The sequence below is a fragment of the Heterodontus francisci genome, chromosome 6, assembly GCF_036365525.1.
Source record: "Heterodontus francisci isolate sHetFra1 chromosome 6, sHetFra1.hap1, whole genome shotgun sequence".
Classification (NCBI taxonomy): domain Eukaryota; kingdom Metazoa; phylum Chordata; class Chondrichthyes; order Heterodontiformes; family Heterodontidae; genus Heterodontus; species Heterodontus francisci.
The window spans coordinates 68,939,110-68,963,895 of record NC_090376.1 but is presented as its reverse complement, the minus strand read 5'-3'; the positions used below and the strand labels follow the sequence as shown (position 1 = coordinate 68,963,895).

Here is a 24,786-nt window from a genome sequence, read left to right as displayed (position 1 = left end):
CTTAACTTCAAAAATTGATTAATCTGTATTAAACCAACTATAAGACATAACAATATGCAAAGTTGTCAAGATTTAATGGGCCAAAGGACCCACAAAATTGCTTTTTCTTTGTTTACGTTTAAGTAGTTACAATTAACAGTGTGCTAGTGTATACAGAAGTGAGTGTCCTTATAAACACAACAGAATTTTTGGGTTACACTGCAGTACAGTTCAGACTAGTTGAAACCATAGTTCAAGTTTTACAATACTAGCAAGACTGGAGCTTTGCCCATGCCATGCATGCATTTGTGTTGGTAGTGTGTGAGATTGGCTTGACCAAATTTTCTTATTTGGACTGATTTCTTCATTTGCATTTAAAGTCTGTACAGGAGTCAGCTCTAGAGGCTGTTTGACTGTAAATCAGAAAGTTGGGTCAACCAACTGCTCCTAAAATATACAGCTTATCCTAAAGAGTGGAGGGGATGCTGCAACTGGCTGAAGGTTTAGATGGAAGAAACATTTTGGGTATCTTCGCAATGATAGTGATTGGTAAGACTCTAATGGATGAGAAAGGTTGTTCAAAACATCTAAATTGATCCATCCATAAAGATTAAAGTAACCCAAACGTAACATCCATTTTCTCTTAAATTATTTCAGGGTCTTCCCCTTCATTACTCTACCTGAAAGCCTATTCTATACATTGATCATTCCTTATGTGAAGAACAATTTTCTGGTATAAGTCAAAAATTTATATTCTATTAGTTTGAACCTTTGAACCCTTCTCCTACTTTTCGATTTAATTTAAAACAATATTCCAGATTTACCTTTTCCATTTTCTTAACAATCCTACATACCTCAATAAGATGACTTCTCAAATATTTCCCTTCTAGGGTGAATCACCCATGTTTCTCCAGTCTTTCTTCATAAACCAGATCTTTAATACTAAGCAGAAGCCTCGTGGCTCTTCTCTGGACTGCTCCAGTGCTGCAATGTTTCCCATGAATCTCAGTGATCAGAACTGGGTACAGTACTCAAGATGTGGCTTGACCAGAACACTGGACAATTTGATAATGATTTCCATGAAAACATTTTGAGAAAGAATCTCTAAAGATAACAGTTGATTGGCATTGAAATAGAGATTATTATAATAGAGCATTTTGTGTTCATTAGTCTACTGTGTATTGTGCTTTGAAGGATAGGACTGTTGATGCAGAGGACAGTTTAGTGACCAAGGAGCTGAAATTCTGGGCCCTCAAAAGTCCATGGACCACCTAGCTAGATCATATCTTCCAGTGCTGTGGAACATTGAACCTGACAGACCTAGCACCATCAGTGGGAGGGCACCATATTTGCATGGAGCAGGTGACTACTCACACCATTATTGTGCTCATTAACACACTTGTTAAATTCACCAGGACCTGAGGGAAACCTGTTCTTCTGGGTTTTCTGACTGCCAAAATGCATCACCACCACCCTACCCCCTGTCCTCTGCTCCTTTCCCACTTCCCCATAAATATTGAGGCCTATATATCTCTCACTTGTGCCCACGTGTATAGAGGCTGATCCAAATATTTTCAACAAAAACATTTACTTGTTTCAGTGGTACAAGCATTCTGCTTGTCTGGATCTTCATTGGACCTACTTAAGTCCCTCTTGATGCCAGTATGCCTCATTTCTCTTGATATGCGAAATTCCAGTAATCTGTTCCACAACTATTCTGAGCTAGGGAAGCAGAAACCCATGGCGTAAGAAGTCACTGCCCACCCTTGGCGTCATTGCTCTAGTAAGGGGTAGGCAAAGGATCTGTCCATTACAAGGCCAACTGGGACTCCTGGAGCATTAGCCCTCAATGTAACCTATGTTGTCACTTACATGAACATTTGGTGGTAAAGGTAGCTATTGTCTGAGATTTCTGTGCTAGCAGCCCTTTTCAGATAAACCAATAAATATACAGTGTCTTGCTATATTCAGCAGGTCACAGAGGGATAGCTTTGAAGGGCAAACAAATTCATCACATGTTCTGAGGAAGTAGCAGGAGAGGATGACAGGAATCCAACAGGGTTAAAGCTTTGTTAATTGCACTTATATGGCCATATTGGTTTCTTACACTAATGTAAGAACATGTATCAACAGGAGACGTTACACTTGATAAATGTCCAACATGTTTGCAATCACAGGCATTGTATTGTGCAAGCTGATGCCAGATATCTGGGAAGTAACCATTTGATGGACGGCTTCTGGGAGACCATGGAGGCTTTTATAGAATTATCTACTGACATCTGTCCAAACAGACAAATAGCCACAGAAAAAAGTTGCAAAAAGGCATTTTCTGCCATTAGGACCTAAATCAAACAACCAATTGTACTTCTGATTCCAACTTCTATTACTTGGATTGGTCATGAGGAATAATGAAGCATCTCCAAAGTTATCAAGTTGATCATGGTCTGTTGCATGTTTTGTAATTGCCAGTTTAGATAGGCATTGCTTAGTAGCAGCGGCAGGAGGAGACTCAGGAAATGGCTGCAGATGATCCAAGCCAGGTGGAGGCAGAGTCTGCAAATTCAGGATTATTCAGATTACTACCTCCAATTGGGAACACAGACATCCCATTATATCCAAGACATCTGGGGGGACCTCTCTAATTTTCAGCCTCTCTCTTCAATTGTAAAATATTTGTACATAGCAGGTTCAGTCCTTTGAATAGGGTTATGGGTGACATGGATAATGAAATATCTTGTTACCAATTCTTAGTTAATAATCTTTTTTGCATAGCAATAGGGGCCAAGGATGACGATGAGGAGGGATAAAACTTCTTTGATCAAATGAGATGATGAACACAAGAAGGATGATGAATAGTGAGAGGAAATCACTATCAAGCCCAACTATTAATCCATGAACAAATTGGATCCTAGCAACTGCTGCACCTTATATTTTTCATTCTCACTTACCCCTAGTGCAATATGGGTGTAAAACAAGGAAATTCAGACTGCAGCATCTCTGGCCCTCATTAAAAAATGTGCTAATAAAGGTCGTAGAAGGAGCTAAGAAGCATGTGGAAGTTTGTGAGATTGACATTGGAGTGGAAAACAGGTGGGAATGGCTTCCACCTGAATTTTCTGGCAATAAAAACTTTTGCCAGTTTTGGAATAAACATACTCTGGTGTAGAATTGCGGACCCACTGTTTGCAATTATTTCCAAGGTGTTCCCTTTTGGCAATCATATTGCTGTCCTTGATATATGTGCGTGTGCGTCTGTGTGTGTGTATGTGTAAGGTCCTGTCCATTTGAGTTACAATGGAGGCAGTTCTATTGTTGGAAATATTAGCCAGAGCCACATTTTTAGTATTGTCTACCAATGGTTGCATCAGAACCACCTTATATACATTCCTGGTTTTGTGGTGAATTGTGGTGAAATGGCAAATTAAATGTATAATTTGTGGTTAATGCACCAATTAGTTGTCAATAAACTTATTTATAAGCAAATTGTTAGTGCAGTCATTTCTGTTTCCATTATTGTGGTTATTCCACATTGGGACAGCAAGTTTAGGCATGAAATCAAAAACAACATTAAAAAAGCCACATGATCTGTATAAACAAGTCTAGCTATTATTTTATTTAGTTAGTAGTCCAGTTAGTATATATTCTCTGAAAGTCCAATGGAGAGCCAATCTGGACGAAAGTCAAACTCAGCCAACTCTAAATATTTAGCTTTTACATCCTGTTACAACTTTAGCTCTTCTCTCAGGTACAGTGGTGCTAGCTCCTGTAAGCAGTCTGACTGTCTCATGTTTAGGGGTGTGTACGGTCTACTATTTAACTTTTACATACTGTGAACCAGTGGTGCTGTAGTTGGGAGTTTCCAGGATATACCCCACCAGTGCACTTGGGTTAACTTACACCTCTTTAATGAGATACAGCAGCTGTCAAGATCAGCTGTTAAAGGTAGATGTCACATCTCAGGCTGAAGAATCACACTTGCAGTCACAGATTTAACTTTAACAAATATTTGACAAGCTTGAATAAAGACTTCTGCTCACTACTGCAGCATTGCCTATCTGACCTTACAACGACCCCCAGGTCAGGTGTTTTCCCCAAACCACTGAGTTACTTTCAGTTTCACTTCCAAGTACCATACAGTCACTAATACTCAAGCCTATACATACAATTATGACATTCCTCCTCATGTCCATGATTTTCCTGCTTGGCCTATGTAGCTTAAATTCCATCTCTTACCAAACATACTGCAATAAATTTTGTAACCAAACTTAACAAATCATTATTTTTCTAACTCACTGAGTAAATTAATTTCTTTAATTACATTTGCTTTCAAGGGCAACGTTTGGCATACACCCTTTTTGTTTTAAACATAATCCCAACACAAAATCTTCATATCGCTTTGGTGCTCTCCTTTCGCGCCATGGCCTGCCTATTGTTTCAGGAACTCTGGTCACCACGTCAGGATTAGGAAATATCATCAACCCCTCTGGAACCGATGTTTCTCCCTCAGGATAGCAAACTGTCTGCCTGTCAACAGCGTCACTGGCTTGGACAACTGAATTGCTGAATGACAGCTTCGCCTTTGCTCCTAGATCTGGTTCATCTGCTGTTGTGTTTTGTCACCATGATACTTTTTGACACATGAAGAATTTCTGTCATACAGTACTCCATCTGGTAACTGCACAGTCACACTGTTTCCCTTCTTGGAAATAAGCATGTACGGCTTGGGATAATATGGTGTAGCCATCTTACTCGGACTCTTCCGTCTCAGTAATATTTCATCACCTGGCATCAAATCAGACTGTCTAGCTCTCCTGTGGTCTGTATAAAACTTTGCAACACCCTTTTTCTCAGCATCATTCTCTTGAACCTCCTGATCAACTCTAATGTCCCTCAGCTCTGGTATCTTGGTGCGTATTTTGCGTCCAAATAACAACTCAACTGGATTTCCCATCATTGTGTGTGTAGTTGCGCAATCCTCATCCGTTTGTCCAAGGATTGGTTTTGTCTTTCCACTTTCCCATTTGCCTGTGGCCATTTAGGTGTTACTCTGCGATGGTGAATGCCTGTGACTTGCATGTAATCTGCAAAGGTCTGTGAAATGAATTGTGGCCCATTGTCTGAATACAATGTGACTGGTAGACCATGCCTTGCAAATATTTCAGTCAATGCAAACACTGTTTTCTCTGCCATTGTAGACTTCAATACGACATACTCATAATAAAGGCTGTAATAGTCAATCAACGCTAGTATGGGCTCTCCTGATGGAAATGGGCCTAAGAAGTCAACTGCTAAATCCTCCCATGGTAGAGTCGGTTTTCAGTGTGCTGTGTACTGGTTTTGGTGGATTGGGTCCCCTGACAAGTTGACATCCATGACATGTTTTGACAAACTGCTCCACATCTTTCTCCATCCCTGGCCACCATACTTCGGTTCGTAAGTTTTGCTTAGCACCAACTGTTCCCAAGTGACCCTCATGAGCTAGCATCACCAGTCTAGGCCTAAGCTTTTGTGACACTATAAGTCTGTTACATCTGAGAATACATTTCCCAATTGTGTGCAGTTCACCTTGTATAACAATGTATGCTCAAAATGGGCAATTCTCCCAATTTCCAGCTTGGATTCTCTATCTGATATTATTCAATTCTGGATCTTTATCAGACTCTCAATCCTTCTAGTTGTCATTGCTCTGGGTGTAGCATGAACTGCCACAAACCTCACAAATGATTCAGCTTCCTTCTCTAGTGAAGACCTGTGTGTTTGTCCTTCAACTGGCTCTATGATGTCTTGGTCAACTAGTTCCTTGGTCTTTACCGCAACTTTCCTTCTCAGACCAAAAGGTGTTCTATGTACAGGCTGAGTTACAGGCTTCAGATTCTCATCAATTGTTAATCTCACTTGGCATTTGTGCAACTTCCCTTCCTTGAAACACTGGTCCAAACTCTTCTCGAAGCTTCGCGTAGGAATTCACAGAATTCACTTTCAATCCAATGTGTAGCACCCCCAAGGCTTGGCCAGTTTCTCTACTCAGAAAAGGCTCACCATCCTCCTCAATCACTACAAATTCTGCCTCCACACTCCAATTTGCAGCTCTCACACTCGCAGTGAAACATCCAACAGTTTGAAGTGGGGTTTTAGATGTGTAAGGATAAAGCTTTTGACACATTTTCGTAATGTGCACTTGATTCTCTTTGTCTTCAGTTCCTCCCACAGTGCTCTACTGATGACATATCTGTCACTGCCTGAATCTACAATAATGCTCATTTCAACACCCCCAACAATCACTGGAACTTTCTCAAGGTTGCTTCCATTGACAAAACCATGTATCCATGATTGCTATTTGTGTCCTCACTCACTGCATCTTCAACTTGTCTCACGGTTGTACTACTTCCATCTCTCTTTCCTTTCCATGGTTTGCTAGGCTTTCCACTCTGTTCAGCTTTGCATCTGCACTTCTTGGGAAAATGGTCTCTGCCCCCACATTTTCTGCATATCTTCCCCTTGGCAGGACAGCAATCATCTCTTCCATAGTGCCCCAAGTTGCCACATCTGAAACACTCTCTCTCAGACTTTTGCTGTTTACATTTACACAGACATGAATTCCATTGTGTCACTCAATTAACCTCAGATTTTGTTGTTCCCATGGCGGAAATAGGACCAAGTTTCATGCTGTGAACTTGTCCATCTACTGCTTCCAATGCAGCCGCTATCTTCAAAGTGTCATTCAATGTTCAGTCACCTCCTCTTTCCAGCAGCCTACGCCTCAACTTATCTGACTTGCAATGTTGGACCACCTGTTCCATTATCTGGTTATTCAGATCAGTCACAACATAATTGCATCCATCTGATGCCTGCCTCAAACAAGTCACAAATTGGGCTACTGTTTCCCCACTTTCTGTCTCATTTTACAGAAAACATGCCTTTGATATGTGGCATTTGGTGTCACCGCATAATGGTCCTTCAAAGTTTTCACTGCACATTCATAATCCACCTTTTCTCCCATGTCAGGCAATATCTTGAAAGTCTCCCTCACCTACGCACCCACATTGAATAGCAATAAGGCCCATTGCTGTGCTTTCTGCATCTCCGTCGCCCCGTCCAAAAACAAACCACAACTGTCAGCATACGCTTTGAACTCCTCCAGCCATGCTTTCCATTTCCCCCTGACAGTGGCATCACCCGTCAGATCAAATGACACAATTCCCAGGACTGCAGACATATCACTCCAGCAAATGCCATGATACAATCCTAAATATCTCCAAATTTATCTCTGTATTGCTTCTCATTATATCCTCATTGCCAATGTCACATCTCAAGCTGAAAAATCACACTTGAAGTCACAGATTTAACTTTAACAAAGATTTAACAAGCTTCAATAAAGACTTCTGTTCACTACTGCAGCATTGCCGATCTGACCTTTCAAAAACTCCCAGGTCAGGTGTTTTCCCCAAACCACTGAGTTACCTTCAGTTTCACTTCCAAGTACCATATAGTCTCTAACACTCAAGCCCACACATACAATCATGACAGTAGAAAGGAGGACGTCCGGAAATTAAAAAAAGGCTAGAGATCTTTAAATGAAGATTTTTAAAGATAGGCAATATTTTAAAGAGTTTTTCCTTGCATTCTGCCTACTGACACCTGCACTTCCTCCTGAATGCTTTCTGAGGGTCAGAGCACCAACTGATTTTCGGAATTCCCATATCCCTCATTCAACATCAGAGGTACTCAAGAAGAGGTCTGGCATTCCCTTATTCTTCTTCTCGGTTTCATCTGAGGGCCAGGACTGCAGAAATGGATGGCTCCTCATGTTGCATGGAAAGCTCATCAGACTCAGGCAGCCTTTGTCCCCTGGCAACTAATGTCTGACTTGGAGCCACTGGGTAGCCTGGTTTCACCTCCCATTTTTCACTGGCATGATGGTCTTGAGGTCTGGCATATGCCGCTATCCAACTGTGATGGATTTGCAGGAAAGGTGAATAGAAAGCAAGAATGCATGAGCATCACCCTGTTGGGATGAAGGAGACAGAAAAGAGAGTAGAGTTTCTACATGTGTGATGCTTCACATGAATGCCAGGATGGCAGTGTAGGTGATCAGCTAGTAACTTGGTGTTGGCAAGATATCACCAGCTTCAGCATTGTCCACAGCTAGAGCTGAATGCCTTCCACAAGCTGCCTGGCCTTGTCCTCAAAGTGGGCTGAGGGGTTTAATTTTTTTTTATTCATTCATGGGATGTGGGCGTCGCTGTCGAGGCCAGCATTTATTGCCCATCCCTAATTGTCCTTGAGAAGGTGGTGGTGAGCTGCCTTCTTGAACCGCTGCAGTCCATGTGGGGGAGGTACACCCACAGTGTTGTTAGGAAGGGAGTTCCAGGATTTTGACCCAGCAACAGTGAAGGAACGGCGATATAGTTCCAAGTCAGATCGTGTGTGACTTGGAGGGGAACTTGCAGGTGGTGGTGTTCCCATGCATTTGCTGGCCTTGTCCTACTAGTTGGTAGAGGTCGCAGGTTTGGAAGGTGCTGTCTAAGGAGCCTTGGTGCATTGCTGCAGTGCATCTTGTAGATGGTACACAACGCTGCCACTGTGCACCGGTGGTGGAGGGAGTGAATGTTTGAGGATGGGGTGCCAATCAGGTGGCTGCTTTGTCCTGGATGGTGTCGAGCTTCTTGAGTGATGTTGGAGCTGCACCCATCCAAGCAAGTGGAGAGTATTCAACACACTCCTGACTTGCACCTTGTAGATGGTGGACAGGCTTTGGGGAGTCAGGAGATTAGTTACTCGCCGCTGGATTCCTAGCCTCTGATCTGCTCTTGCAGCCACAGTATTTATATGGCTACTCCAGTTCAGTTTCTGGTCAAAGGTAGTCCCTAGGATGTTGATAGTGGGGGATTCAGTGATGGTAATGCCGTTGAATGTCAAGGGGAGATGGTTAGATTCTCTCTTGTTGGAGATGGTCATTGCCTGGCACTTGTGTGGCGCGAATGTCACTTGCCACTTATCAGCCCAAGCCTGGATATTGTCCAGGTCTTGCTGCATTTCTACACGGACTGCTTCAGTATCTGAGGAGCTGTGAATGGTGCTGAACATTGTGCAATCATCAGCGAACATCCCCACTTCTGACGTTATGATTGAAGGAAGGTTATTGATGAAGCATCTGAAGATGGTTGGGCCTAGGACACTACCCTTAGGAGCTCCTGCAGTGATGTCCTGGAGCTCAGATGATTGTCCTCCTACAACCACAATCATCTTCCTTTGCGCTAGGTATGACTCCAACCAGCAGAGAGTTTTCCCCTGATTCCCATTGACTTAAGTTTTGCTAGGGCTCCTTGATGCCATACTCGGTCAAATGCTGCCTTGATGTCAAGGGCAGTCACTCTCACCTCACCTCTTGAGTTCAGCTCTTTTGTCGGAATATTGTCAGGGCCCATAGCCTTTGCAGTATCCAGTGTCTTCAGTCGTTTCTTGATATCATGCGGAGTGAATTGAATTGGTTGAAGTCTGGCATCTCAGATGCTGGGGACTTCAGGAGGAGGCCGAGATGGATCATCAACTCGGCACTTCTGGCTGAAGATTGTTGCAAATGCTTCAGCCTTATCTTTCGCGCTGATGTGCTGGGCTCCCCCATCGTTGAGGATGGGGATATTTGTGGAGTCTCCTCCTCCAGTTAGTTGTTTATTTGCCCACCACCATTCATGGCTGGATGTGGCAGGACTTAGATCTGATCTGTTGGTTATGGGATCGGTTAGCTCTGTCTATCGCATGCTGCTTACACAGTTTGGCACGCAGATAGTCCTGTGTTGTAGCTTCACCAGGTTGACACCTCATTTTGAGATATGCCTGGTGCTGCTCCTGCACTCTTCATTGAACAAGGGTTGGTCTCCTGGCTTGATGGTAATGGTAGAGTGGGGGATATGCCAGGCCATGAGGTTACAGATTGTGGTTGAGTACAAATCTGCTGCTGCTGATGGGCCATAGCCTCTCCTGGATGCCCAGTTTTGCATTGCTAGATCTGTTTGAAATCTATCGCATTTAGCACAGTGGTAGTACCACACAACACGATGGAAGGTATCCTCAATGTGAAGGCAGGACTTCGTCTCCACAAGGACTGTGCAGTGGTCAGTCCTACCAATACTGTCATGGACAGATGCATCTGCAGCAGGCAGATCGATGAGGACGTCAAGTATGTTTGCCCCTCACTACCTGCCGCATACCCAGTCGAGCAGCTATGTCCTTTGGGACTCAGCCAGTAGTGGTGCTACTGAGCCACTTTTGGTAACGGACATTGAAGTTCCCCTACCCAGAGTACATTCCATGCCCTTGCCACCTTCAGTGCTTCTTCCAAATGCTGTTCAACATGGAGGAGTACTTACTCATCAGCTGAGGGAGGGCAGTAGGTGGTAATCAGCAGGAGGCTTCCTTTTCCATGTTAACCTGATGCCATGAGACTTCATGGGGTCCACAGTTGATGTTGAGGACTCCCAGGGCAACTCCCTCCATACTGTATACCACTGTGCCACCACCTCTGGTGGGTCTGGCCTGCCGGTGGAACAGGACATACCTGGGGATGGTGATAGCAGTGTCTGGGACATTGTCTCTCAGGTATGATTCCGTGAGTATGACTGTGTCAGGCTGTTGCTCAACTAGTCTTTGGGATAGCTCTCCCAACTTTGGCACAAGCCCCCAGATGTTAGTAAGGAGGAGTCTGCAGGGTCGACAGGGCTGGATTTGCCATTGTCAGTGCTTCGGTCGATTTCATTCTTTTTTTATTGACTTCGTAGCAGTTAGGTATAGCTTAATGGCTTGCTGGGCCATTTAAGAGTCAACCACATTGCTGTGGGGCTGGAGTCACATGTAGGCCAGACCAGGTAAGGAGAGCAGATTTCCTTCCCTCAAGGGCATTAGTGAACCAGATGGGTTTTTACAACAAATGACAATGGTTTCATGGCCATTAGATTAGCTATTTTTTCAAATTCCAGATTTATCAAATTCAAATTCCAGCTTCTGCACTGGTGGGATTTGAACCCATGTCCCCGCAGCAATATTCTGGGTTACTAGTCCAGTGACAATACAACTACACCACCACCTCCCCCTTCTCTTGCTTGCCTTGGTTTGTGTCAAGTCCTCTTGGAACGAGATAAGTAAATGGAAAAAGGCTAGCAGTTAACAAGCGTGTGGCAAATCCAATGGGACAGTTGAATTAAGAAATCTAGGAGTGCAAGTGTGTTAAAATGAAGGACGGGGTTTTGGGGTTGTGCAAGGCAGTTGCTGTGTGTTAAAGGAACTGTGTACAGGGGTCGGCAACACCAGTATCTCTGCTAAAACCTTTTGAGTCTGTGACTGTTAATTTCAGGGATGAGAAATTTCCCATTGGCTTCTTCTTCCAGACCAGTTCGACTTAAAAAAATCATAGCCATCAGTTTCACAGCTGACAGGTGCTTTAGAGCAGAGACAGCGCTTCTGAACCTTGGACAAGTTTGGGGTCTTCTGGCTCGTTACGATTTTTTTTTAAAAGCCCACCGAAATCCAGGAACTTGTCCGAGCTTTGGAAGTGCCGTTTCTGCTCTGAAGCACCTGACAGCTGTGAAACTGATGACTGCTATTTTTTTAAAAAATGACCAACCAAAAAGGTCAGCGGAGAGTTCCCACTCTATACAACTGTAAGGGGGGGGGGGGGGCGGGGTGAGAGAGTGAGCGAGAACAAGAAAGGGGGCAGAGTGCAAGGGGGGAAAGACAGAGACAGGGGATGACAGAGGAGGGGGACGACACGGGGGGCAACGACTCAGAGCTGGGGACAACACACAAACGGGGGGGGGGAATACAGAGGGAGGGGACAGAGACACAGAGAAATAGACAGACAGAGAAACGGGGGGGGGGAAAGAGAGCGATCAAGATCACTCCTGACAGATGGACGTCTATCCAGATCATTAAAACAAGTGTGCGAAAAAACATTGACAACTTGTGCAAGAAAAAAAAAATGCCAGGTATCTCACTAAATCAATGTCCAGAGTGACCAGAAAGTAAGTCAATAAAATAGTCTTCTCATTTAAAGGTTCTTCACAAAAATGCATATTTTGAGTTAAAAAACAGGACTTCTAGGGTTGTAATCTCTGGATTACTCCCTGTGCCACGTGCCAGCGAGGCTAGAAATAGGAAGATAATGCAGCTAAACACGTGGCTGAGCAGCTGGTGTAGAAGGGAGGGTTTCAGATATCTGGACCATTGGGCTCTCTTCAGGGACAGATGGGACCTGTACAAGGACGGGTTGCATCTAAACTGGAAGGGGACTAATATCCTGGCTGCAAGGTTTGCTAGCATCACTTGGCAGGGATTAAACTAGTGTGGCAGGGGGGTGGGAACCAGAGCAGTAGGACAGCTAGTGAAATAAATGAGGAGGACATAGTAAATAAGGCCAGTAGGACTAAGAGGAAGAGCAGGCAGGGAGATGTTGCTGAGCACAGCGGGACTGGTGGTCTGAAGTGTATTTGTTTCAATGCGAGAAGTATAACAGGTAAGGCAGATGAACTTAGAACTTGGATTAGTACTTGGAAATATGATGTTGTTGCTATTAGAGACTTGGTTGAGGGAAGGGCAGGATTGGCAGCTAAATGTTCCAGGCTTTAGAAGCTTCAGGCAGGATAGAGGGGGATGTAAAAGGGGTGGGGGAGTTGCATTACTGGTTAAGGAGAATATCACAGCTGTACTGCGGGAGGACACCTCGGAGGGGTCATGCAGCGAGGCAATATGGGTGGCGCTCAGGAATAGGAAGGGTGCAGTCACGATGTTGGGGGTTGACTACAGGCCTCCCAACAGCCAGCGGGAGGTAGAGGAGCAGATATGGAGTCAGATTTTGGAAAGATGTAAAGGTAACAGGGTTGTGGTGGTGGGTGATTTTAACTTCCCCAATATTGACTGGGCCTCACTTAGTGCTAGGGGCTTGGATGGGGCAGAATTTGTGAGCAGCATCCAGGAGGGCTTCTTGAAACAGTATGTAGATAGTCCAACGAGGGATGGGGCCATTCTGGACCTGGTATTGGGGAATGAGCCCAGCCAGGTGGTCGAAGTTTCAGTGGGGGAGCATTTCGGGAGCAGTGACCATAATTCCATAAGTTTTAAGGTACTTGTGGATAAGGATAAGAGTAGTCCTCGGGTGAAGGCGCTAAATTGGGGAAAGGCTAATTATAACAATATTAGGCAGGAACTGAAGAATTTAGATTGGGGGCAGCTATTTGAGGGTAAATCAACATCTGACATGTGGGAGTCTTTCAAACGTCAGCTGATTAGAATCCAGGACCAGCATGTTCCTGTGAGGAAGACAGACAAGTTTGGCAAGTTTCGGGAAGCTTGGATAACACGGGATATTGTGAGCCGAGTCAAAAATAAAAAGGAAGCATTTGTAAGGGCTGGAAGGCTAGGAACAGATGAAGCACTTGAGGAATATAATGACAGTAGGAAGGAACTTAAGCAAGGAGTTAGGAGGACTAAAAGGGGTCATGAAAAGTCATTGGCAAAAAAGATTTTTATACATATATAAAGAGCAAGAGGGTAACCAGGGAAAGGATTGGTCCACTCAAGGACAGAGATGGGAATCTATGTGTGAAGCCAGAGGAAATGGGCGAGGTACTAAATGAGTACTTTGCATCAGTATTCACCAAAGAGAAGGACTTGGTGGATGATGAGCCGAGGGAAGGGAGTGCAGATAGTCTCAGTCATCTCATTATCAAAAAGGAGGTGGTGTTGGGTGTCTTGCAAAGCATTAAGGTAGATAAGTCCCCAGGGCCTGATGGGATTTACCCTAGAATACTGAGGGAGGCAAGGGAAGAAATTGCTGGGGCCTTGACAGAAATCTTTGCATCCTCATTGGCTACAGGTGAGGTCCAAGAGGACTGGAGAATAGCCAATGTTGTGCCTTTGTTTAAGAAGGGTGGCAAGGATAATCCAGGAAATTATAGGCCGGTGAGCCTTACGTCAGTGGTAGGGAAACTATTAGAAAGGATTATACGGGACAGGATTTACTCCCATTTGGAAACAAACGAACTTATTAACGAGAGACAGCATGGTTTTGTGAAGGGGAGGTCGTGTCTTACTAATTTGATTGAGTTTTTTGAGGAAGTGACGATGATGATTGATGCAGGAAGGGCAGTGGATGTTATCTATATGGACTTTGGTAAAGCCTATGATAAGGTCCCACATGGCAGACTGGTACAAAAGGTGAAGTCACACGGGATCAGAAGTGAGCTGGCAAGATGCATACAGAACTGGCTCGGTCATAGAAGATAGAGGGTATCAGTGGATGGGTGTTTTTCGGAATGGAGGGATGTGACTCGTGGTGTTCCGCAGGGATTAGTGCTGGGACCTTTGCTGTTTGTAGTATATTTAAATGATTTGGAGGAAAATGTAGCTGGTCTGATTAGTAAGTTTGCGGATGACACAAAGGTTGGTGGAGTTGCGGATAGTGATGAGGATTGTCAGAGGATACAGCAGGATATAGATCGGTTGGAGACTTGGGTGGAGAAATGGCAGATGGAGTTTAATCCGGACAAATGTGAGGTAATGCATTTTGGAAGGTCTAATGCAGGTGGGAAGTATATAGTAAATGGCAGAACCCTTCGGAGTATTGACAGGCAGAGAGATCTGGGCGTACAGGTCCACAGGTCACTGAAAGTGGCAATGCAGGTGGATAAGGTAGTCAAGAAGGCAGTCGGCATGCATGCCTTCATCGGTCGGGGCATAGCATATAAAAATTGGCAAGTCATGTTGCAGCTGTACAGAACCTTAGTTAGGCCACACTTAGAATATTGCATGCAATTCTGGTCGCCCCACTACCAGAAGGATGTGGAGGCTTTGGAGAGGGTACAGAGGAGGTTTACCAGGATGTTGCCTGGTCTGGAGGGCATTAGCTATGAGGAGAGGTCAGATAAACTCGGATTGTTTTCACTGGAACGACGGAGGTGGAGGAATGAGATTTACAAAGTTATGAGCGGCATGGACAGAGTGGATAGTCAGAAGCTTTTTCCCAGGGTGGAAGAGTCAGTTACTAGGGGACATCGGTTTAAGGTGCGAGGGGCAAAGTTTAGAGGGGATGTGCAAGGCAAGTTTTTTTTTTATATAAATACAGAGGGTGGTGAGTGCCTGGAACTTGCTGCCAGGGGAGGTGGTGGAAGCAGATACGATAGCGACATTTCGGAGACATCTTGACAAATATATGAATAGGAAGGGAATAGAGGGATATGGGTCCCGGAAGTGCAGAAGGTGTTAGTTTAGGCAGGCATCAAGATCCGCGCAGGCTTGGAGGGCCGAATGGCCTGTTCCTGTGCTGTCCTGTTCTTTGGTCTTTTGATTAACAGCAAGATAAAATTTTCATGCCTTTATCTTATCAAAATTGTCTCCTCTGTTCCCTATGGTAAGACAAAAACCATAATGTTTCACCCCACCCCACACCCCCTGCAAAAATGTTGGACAATCCTGCTTCAAGCTTTTAACCTTGCGTTTTAAAATATTCCAGCAGGTAGGTTATTTAAAAAAAGACTAGTTTAAAGGCTTGTTTTATGTAAAAAACATTTTACAATAGCAAAAGTCATTTAGGGAATGTTCAAATTCTATGCTCTGGCTCACATTACTTTCACAAGCTCAGTGACATGTTGAACATTGATTGACTTTTGCTTCCATACAAAAGTCACAATTCTGCTGCTATCCATTTGGAATCACATCGTTCCAGAACTTGTACGGAATACAGCATGGCTACCCGACCCCATTGGGCCCCATGACATGTGTCAGGTTCAGGTCTGGTCGTGTCACTTTTCCGGGTCCAGGTACATTATCACCACCTCTGGTATGTGGCTCCAATCTTAATGTACTTTTTAAACAACCTTTCAAGCCCAGTTACTGTTTTTGTTGCATATCTGCACAAGCTTAAAGAATTGAAAAATGGAAGCTCGGGGTTAACTGGTCGGGTCAGGTGCAGGAAAAGTGAAAGGACTTGGGCCGGGTCAGATGTGGTTCTGTCAGGCTTGGGTCGGGTTTCATTTGAAGACCCATTCAGCCTTTAGTACTGAGGGGAAAACAGACAAGAAAATCCAAGGAATCTCCAGAAGTCAGCACTGCAAGTTCCTCTTGAATGCAAGAGTGTGGTGTAATAGGACTGAGCGATATTGGCAAAAACAGGATGATAATGACCCATATACAATAGTTAGTTAAATACAATTGTTATGATCAGGTGAGGAAGGGGTCCCAGGCTCCCCTTCCATCCCTGCTCTGGTTTGACCGCAATAGGGTTTATCCTTTTAACATTTGATTTAAGCTTACCACCTCTGAGTACTTGCTCCTGTTCCTCGAATATAATTGCAAATGAACCAGACAAGTTTTCTTGAGTTTAAGCAAGAAAGCTGTAAATTCATTAACCTCATCACTCTAAACCAATTAAAATTACTAAAATATGCAACACATCCACACAAATAGATTACAGAGGAAAAAACAGAGTTGGGAGGTTGGAGTAGAGTCCGCAATAAATGGAATTAAAATACTGAGTTTCAGTGTCTGTAGTTGAAATTGTATTCCTGAAGTCCTCGCTGGGCCATATGCACAATTTGGGCTTGCTTCTCTGGTTCCAGAAGGTAGAAGAGGGGCTTTATTCATGTCCTTTTAGTTGCTGCTTGTAAAGATCTGCAGACTTGAGGCAAAGTAGTTGCAGCCAAGGCTTCTCTGGGACTTCACTGGAGAGAGGGAGACAGAGAAAGATGCTGTTCTCTTGCTGGATCTCAGTTACAGTCTGTCTTCTGAGTCACCACTCACAAATCCCTTTTCAAGAATCTTCCAAGCTTATTTGTGAAGATGAGACTAGGATGCTTTGGTGGCTATTGTTTGCTTACAGCTGTATTCCTAACAACACACACAGCCAGTATTGTCTGGCGCTTCTTTATATATACACATTTGAATACAATTAACTAGTTAACACTCAACACCTGTTCACCCTATTATCTTGAACTACCAGATATTTATCATCCATTAACAGAACTTCAGACCCGAACAATCCCCAGAGTGGCCCAAGCAGTCATGTGAGGTGACCACCTCTTTGTGTTTGAATTAGCATCTTCCGGAATGATCTTTGAAATTCAAGGCTCTCCCCCTAGCTGTTCAGACATACTTGGTAGGGGGAGTGGGGTTGGCTCTTTCAAAGTCAATGTGTTTCGATGGCTTTTGACAACCCCCATTGATAAGGTTATCCCAGATAAGTGAATCAGACAGCACCCCGTTGTTCTGGCTAGGCTGAGCAATCACATCTGTCTCCAGCCTGATTCTTTGGTTTTTTCATATGCAAATTGTGTGTGGCCATCTTGGTTCCTAGCTGTTCTGTTTTTAAAAATTATTTGCAACAATGTCCAGTACAAGTCTCAAGCAAAGTTCCACACAATGATATTAATATTTCCATTTGGTATGTGGTATTTCCGTCACCCCTCCATACCACACCAAATGAAATGCAACACTGGGAGCATTTCATTATAGGAGTTAAAAAGAAAAAAACACAGGAAAACACACATGCATTTTTTTCATTCACTCTCATCCACTCAGAAACCTTACAATTGTTGCAGCTTGCCTTTTTCTCTGCTGCAGCAGTGCTGATTGAAATGGCCCTTCTGCCTTGAAGTTTGTCTCGGAGGGTTGTGTTAGGTTAGACCCTGGACAAGGCATCAGCGATTATGTTGCTTTTCCCTGCAATGTGGGTAATTTTTAAACAACCTTTCAAGCCAGTTTTTGTTGCTTATCTGCACAAGCTTAAGAAGTGAAAAACGGAAGCTCAGGTTAACTGAACATTCTGGTGGTCGGGTCGGGTGCAGGAAAAATGAAAGGACTCGGGCCGGGTCAGATGTGGTAGGGTTGTAAGAGCAGGCTCCATCAAAACAGCCAGGCATTTTGAGTCTTGAATTTCTCCACAAAGGTTAGGGGGTTATGGTCAGTATCAACCACAGTTTTCCTAAATCCATTTTGTACATAGATGTTGAAGTGCCGGAGAGCCAACAACATCCCCAGCGTCTCCTTTTCCATGGTGGAGTATCTTTTTTGGTGCATATTTAACTTTTTGGAGAAGTACCCTACCAGTCTCTCAAAGCCTGTCTCATCATCTTGGAGCAGGACAGCACCTACCCCTCGGCCACTGACATCAACTGCCACTTGAAAGGGTATATTAAGGTTGGGAGCTGCCAGGACCGGTTCGTTTGTCAATATGGTCTTTAGTCTCTCGAAAGCTATTTGGCACTTTTCCGATCACATCACCTTGGCCCTTTTTTGCAGTAAGTTGGTTAGTGTGGCAGCTATAATGGTGAAATTTGAAACAGACTTGCGGTAAAACCCGCACATCCCCAGAAAATGCATAATTTCCCTATTCAAGGTGGGGATGGGAAAATCCACCAGTGCTTGTACTTTTGCTGCCCTGGGCAGCACTTGGCCATGACCTACAATATGCCCAAGGTAGGTCACTTGGGCTTTAACAAACTCGCTTTTTGCGAGATCTACTGCCAGGTGGGCTGCCTGTAACTGTTGGAAGAGGGCGTCTAATTGGGTTAAGTGGTCCCCCCACTGTATACCAGAAAATCATCTAGATATACCACACAGTTGGGTAGGCCAGCCACCACCTGATTCATCAGCCTTTTGAAGGTGGCTGGGTATTCTTTAAACCAAGGGGCATCACTTGGCACTGGAATAGGACATCTGGGGTGACAAATGCTTATATCTCCTTGGCTTGGGGTGTTAAGGAAACCTGCCAATATCCCTTTAGTAGATCTACTTTTGTTATGTAGGTGTCATTCCCTACCCTATCAATACAGTTCTCCAGTCCGGGAATGGGCTATGAATCAGCTCTGGTCACTGCATTGACCTTCCATCGGGCTTGGGCACTAGCACCACTGGGGAACTCCAGCTGCTCTGGCTGGGCTCAATCAAGTTGTGATCTAGCATGCATTGGATTTCCTCCCGAACCTGGGCCAGTTTCTAGGGACCTAAGTGATTATGGTTCTGTTTAATGGGATGGCTCTCTCCCACCTCCACATCACGTAGGATTAAGGTCATACACCCTGGCATGTCCTTGAAAACTTCTTTCTATGCAGTGAGCAGCCTTGCCAGGGCTTCTCTTTGTTCTACATTTAAATAGAAGAGCGTGGTGTCTAGGTTATTTTACACTTTGGTGTTGGCTAACCGGGCAGGAAGGGGTTCAATTTGGGGGTCCCCCAGGCCTTCCTCTAGCTCATCCCCATTGTCCTGTTCGCCCCCTTCCTCCCTGACTGTCTGCCCCCCTTCCTGGCTGTTAACATGTTAACGTGGCACAGCCTTTGTTTTTTCCTTTGGTCTGGGGTGTCAATCAAATAATTTACCTGGCTAATTCTTTTTGTCACTCGGTTTGGGCCACTGAACCGGGCTTTCAGGCGTTCACCCTGAATTGGGAGCAATACTAATACATGGTCCCAAGCCGAAATGTTCTGGCTTTGGCATGTTTATCTGTTTGCCTTTTCATACCTGTCTGGGAGGTCTTTAGGTGCTCCAGAGCCACTGCTCAGGCTCTCGGAGCTGCTCCCGGAACATGGAAATGTAGTCTAACATGGGACACTCATTCCTGTGCCCCCAAAATTTCTCTTTGATTAGTTTAAGGGGACCTCTCACCTCGTGTCCATAAACTAATTAAAAGGGACTAAAGCTGGTAGACTCATTGGGCGAGTGCCTGGTGGCAACAGGAGGGGTGGAGTCCCAGCCCTTTGTCCCAGTCATTGGGGTACTCATAGCAGTATGCCCTGATCATTGCCTTTAGGGTCTGGTGGTACCGTTCTAAAGCCTCTTGGGACTGGGCAGTGGTAGACTGAGGACTTATGTTGGATTATGCCCAAGTTGCCCATGGCTTTTTGAAAGATCCCAGACATGGAATTTGCGTCCTGATTTGTCTGGATTTCGAGTGGCAGGCCGTATCGAGTGAAGAATTGGGTTAACCCATCCACCACCACCTTTGCAGAGATAGTTCATAGGGGAATGGTCTCTGGGAATTGGGTAGCGACATCCATGATGGTGAGGAGGTACTGGTAGCCCCCTCTTGTTTTCGGTAGGGGTCCCACACAGTCCACCAGCAGTCGGCTGAAAAGTTCCCCAAAAGCTGGTATGGGAATTCGGAGGCAGATTTTATTGCAGGTTGGGGCTTCCCCCACAACCTGGCACATGTGGCAAGTTTTACAGAACTCCACCACATCTTTGTGGTGCAGAATAAAAATATTGGTAAAAATGCTGTGAAGTAATTAGAGAGAGAGATGAACAGTCACTTGGTATTTATGCCTTACCTTCTTGTCCCCTAGTGTACTGCTGAACGGCGCAGGCTGAACAGTGTATTTAAAAAGCTTCACCTAAGTTTCCTACTGGTTCAACTGTCTGCGCCAGTTTTATACCAATGTCTGCACCAATAAATATGCAAATGAGCATACCCAGGAAACAGGTGTATCTCCCTTTAGAGGCCAGTGCATGTATCACTTTTTTAAAAAATATGTCCAAGTCAGGTTGGTGCACGACTTGGAGGGGAATCTTTCTCATTCGTTCATGGGATGTGACCATCAATGGCAAAGCCAACATTTATTGCCCATCACTAATTTCCCTTGAGAAAGTGGTGGTGAGCCGCCTTCTTGAGCTGCTGCAGTCCGTGTGGTGTAGGAACTCCCACAGTGCTGTTGGGAAGGCTGTTCCAGGATTTTGATCCAACATTGATGAAGGGATGGTGATACAGTTCCAAGTCAGGATGGTGTGTGTCTTGGAGGGGAACTTGTAGGTGGTGGTGTTCCCATGCGTCTGCTGCCCTTGTTCTTCTAGGTGGAAGAGGTTGCGGGTTTGGAAGGTGCTGTGGAAGAAGCCCAGGTGAGCTGTAGATGATACACACTGCAGCCACGGTGTGCCAGTGGTGGATGGAGTGAATGTTCAGGGGGTGGAAGATGTGCCAATCAAGCGGGCTGCTTTGTCCTGGATGGTGTTGAGCTTCTTTAGTGTTGTTGGAGCCAAACTAATCCAGACAAGTGGAGAGTATTCCTTCAAACTCCTGACTTGTGCCTTGCAAATGGTGGAAAGGCTTTGGGGAATTAGGAGGTGAGTTACTCATCGCAGAATTCCCAGTCTCTGACCTGCTCTTGTAGCCACAGTATTTATATGCTAGTCCAGTTAAGTTTCTGGTCATCGTTGACGGCTTGATGGTGATGGTAGAGTAAGGCATGTGCTGGGTCATCAGGTTACAGATTGTGATTGAATACTATTCTGCTGCTGCTGATATCCCACAATACCTCATGGATGTCTAGTTTTCTGCTTCTAGGTCTGTTTCAAATCAATCCCACACAACACGATGGAGGGTGTCCTCAGTGTGAAGACAGGACTTCATCTCCACAAGGACTGTGCAGTGGTCACTCTTACCAATGGTGTAGATTGGTGAGGATGAAGTCAACTAGATTTCTCCCTAGTGTTGGTTCTCCCACCACCTGCCTAAGGCCCAATCTGGCAGCCAAGTCCTCAGTACTCAGCTAGTTCCATCAGAAAGGGTGATATGGAGCCATTCTCGGTGATGAATGTTGAGGTCCCCCAGCCAGAATACTTGCAAATGATGGTGCTGTCATGAAGATGCTGCATTTGTTCTTCTTAGTAGTAGAGGGAGATACTGCCAAAGTAACATTAGTGAGTTGCTTCAGTGAATCCTGTAAATCATACATACTGCAGCCCCACAGCACCAGTTGGGGAGGGGTGGATATTGAGTCCTTGTTCGTTAGGTGGTAGAGGTTGCAGGTTTGGAAGGTGCTGTCGAAGAAAGCTGTGCACCTTGTAGATGCTACACATTGCAGCCACGGTGTGCCAGTGGTGGATGGAGTGAATGCTAAGGGTGGTGGATGGGATGCCAATAAAAAAAATGACTCTGTCCTGGAGAGTTCCAAGCTTCTTTAGTATTGCTGCAGCTACATCCTTCCAGTGAGTGCTGAGTATTTCATCACTGTCCTGATATGAAACCTATAGATAGTGTAGAGGCCTTAAGAGGTCAGAAGGGAGCCACTCATCGTACAATATCCCGCCCTTGTCCTCATGTAGCCATGGAGTTGGCATCACTGGTCCAGATAGGTTTCTTGTCGATGGTGACCCCCAAGGTACAAATGGGAGGTGATACAGTTTGTGAGGTTCAAGGACAAGGATAGGTAGTTGAGATTTTTCTTGTTGCAGGTGGTCATTGTCCTGCACTTAAGTGGTGGGAATATTATTTTTCACTTTTCAGTGGAAGTCTGGATGTTGTCCAGGCCCCTGTTGTCCGCCAACATAGATTACAGGCTTTACTAAAAATGTTCCAGGAGCATTTTAAAAAGCTCTTGTACATATTTGAATCTCATCTGTAACTGCTGGAAATAAAGGCCCAAATTCTGTCTTGGGGATGTCCTATTTGCCACTATGTCTTGCACCAGAATCTAACGTTGACCTGTGCTAGTTGAATTTCCGATTACCTAACATATTAGCCTATCCTCCTTAATTCTGGTCCTGTCATACCACACACATATGAATTGTTAAGAATAGACTTTCATAGAGCAAAATGAACTTTAAAAAATACACTTTTCACCTCAATTTTTTTTGTTAAAGCCTTAATTTGTGAGAAGAGACTCTTGCCTTTTTCCTGTGTTCAGTACAAAAGTGGTCATTAAAATGAAGTTAGTATGGTCTGTACTATTTAAAGGGACAATGCTGCCATTTGTTGAAAGACAGCACACACCACTGTGATAAATGAATTGTGATGATGCACAAGCAATCTGCTGATATGTGGCACAGTTACATTTTTCAATGTGAATTACCTCATTTGTTCATAATTAAAAAAGCTTCATAAGCTATACTGTTGATAATGCCCCATAACATAAATTAGTGCATGTGTTTGTCAATGTGCAGTGGACTGAAATAATATTTGGATGCAGAAATTCCTTCCTGTTTTCATAAAAGGGAATCAAAAGTCTTCTATAGGCACATAAATAGTAAAAAGGTAGTAAGAGGAGGGGTGTTAAAAGGAGGGGTGGAGCCAATTAGGAAAGAAAGGGGATCTACGCATGGACGCAGAGGGCATGGCTAAGGTATTAAATGAGTACTTTGCATCTGTCTTCATCAAGGAAGAAGATGCTGCCAAAGTCATAGTGAAAGAGGAGGTAGTTAAGATACTGGATGGACTAAAAATTGATAAAGACTGGATATTAGAAAGACTGGCTGTACTTAAAGTTGATCAATCACCAGGACTGAATGGGATGCATCCAAAGATGCTGAAGGAAATAAGGGTTGAAATTGCAGAGGCACTGGCCATAATCTTCCAATCCTCCTTAGATACAGGGATGATGCCAGAGGACTGCAGAATTGCAAATGTTACTCCCTTGTTCAAAAAACAGTCAGTTTATCCTTAGTGGTGGGAAAGCTTTTAGAAACAATAATCCGGGACAAAATTAACAGTCACTTAGACAAGTGTGGATTAATTAAGGAAACCCAGCATGGATTTGTTAAAGGCAAATTGTATTTAACTAACTTGATTAAGTTTTTTGATCAAGTAACAGAGATAGAGGGTTGATGAACATAGAACATAGAACACAGAACATAGAACAGTACAGCACAGTACAGGCCCTTCGGCCCACGATGTTGTGCTGACCCTTTAACCTACTCTAAGATCAAACTACCTACATACCCTTCATTCTACTATCATCCATGTACCTATCCAAGAGTCGCTTAAATATCCCTAATGTATCTGCTTCTACTACCACCGCTGGCAGTGGATTCCACGCACCCACCACTCTCTGTGTAAAGAACCTACCTCTGACATCTCCCCTAAACCTTCCTCCAATCACCTTAAAATTATGCCCCCTGGTGATAGCCCTTTCCGCCCTGGGAAAAAGTCTCTGGCTATCCACTCTATCTATGCCTCTCATCATCTTGTACCCCTCTATCAAGTCACCTCTCATCCTTCTTCGCTTCAATGAGAAAAGCCCTAGCTCCCTCAACCTTTCTTCATAAGACATGCCCTCCAGTCCAGGCAGCATCCTGGTAAATCTCCTCTGCACCCTCTCTAAAGCTTCCACATCCTTCCTATAATGAGGCAACCAGAACTGAACACAATATTCCAAGTGTGGTCTAACCAGGGCTTTATAGAGCTGCAGCATAACCTCGCGGCTCTTAAACTCAATCCCCCTGTTAATGAAAGCCAACACACCATACGCCTTCTTAACAACCCTATCAACTTGGGTGGCAACTTTGAGGGATCTATGGACGTGGACCCCATGATCCCTCTGTTCCTCCACACTGCCAAGAATCCTGTCTTTAAGCCTGTATTCTGCATTCAAATTTGACCTTCCAAAATGAATCACTTCACACTTTTCCAGGTTGAACTCCATCTGCCACTTCTCAGCCCAGCTCTGCATCCTGTCAATGTCCTGTTGCAACCTACAGCAGCCCTCCACACTACCCACAACTCCAGCAACCTTTGTGTCATTGGCAAACTTACTAACCCAGCCTTCCACTTCCTCATCCAAGTCATTGATAAAAATCACAACGAGCAGAGGTCCCAGAACAGATCCCTGCAGAACACCACTGGTCACCGAGATCCAGGCTGAATACTTTCCATCTACTACCACCCTCTGTCTTCGTTGGGCCAGCCAATTCTGTATCCAGACAGCCAACTTTCCCTGTATCCCATGCCTCCTTACTTTCTGAATGAGCCTACCATGAGGAACCTTATCAAACGCCTTGCTAAAATCCATATACACCACATCCACTGTTCTTCCTTCATCAATGTGTTTTGTCACC

The 24,786-nt window shown here is 44.5% G+C and overlaps 1 protein-coding gene across 1 annotated transcript in view; it reads right to left on the bottom strand.

Moving 5' to 3' along the window:
• Positions 1 to 24,786, bottom strand: part of LOC137371580 (RPA-related protein RADX-like) — a 213,812-nt gene that overhangs the window by 164,906 nt on the left and 24,120 nt on the right. The gene's annotated exons all lie outside the window — the stretch shown is intronic.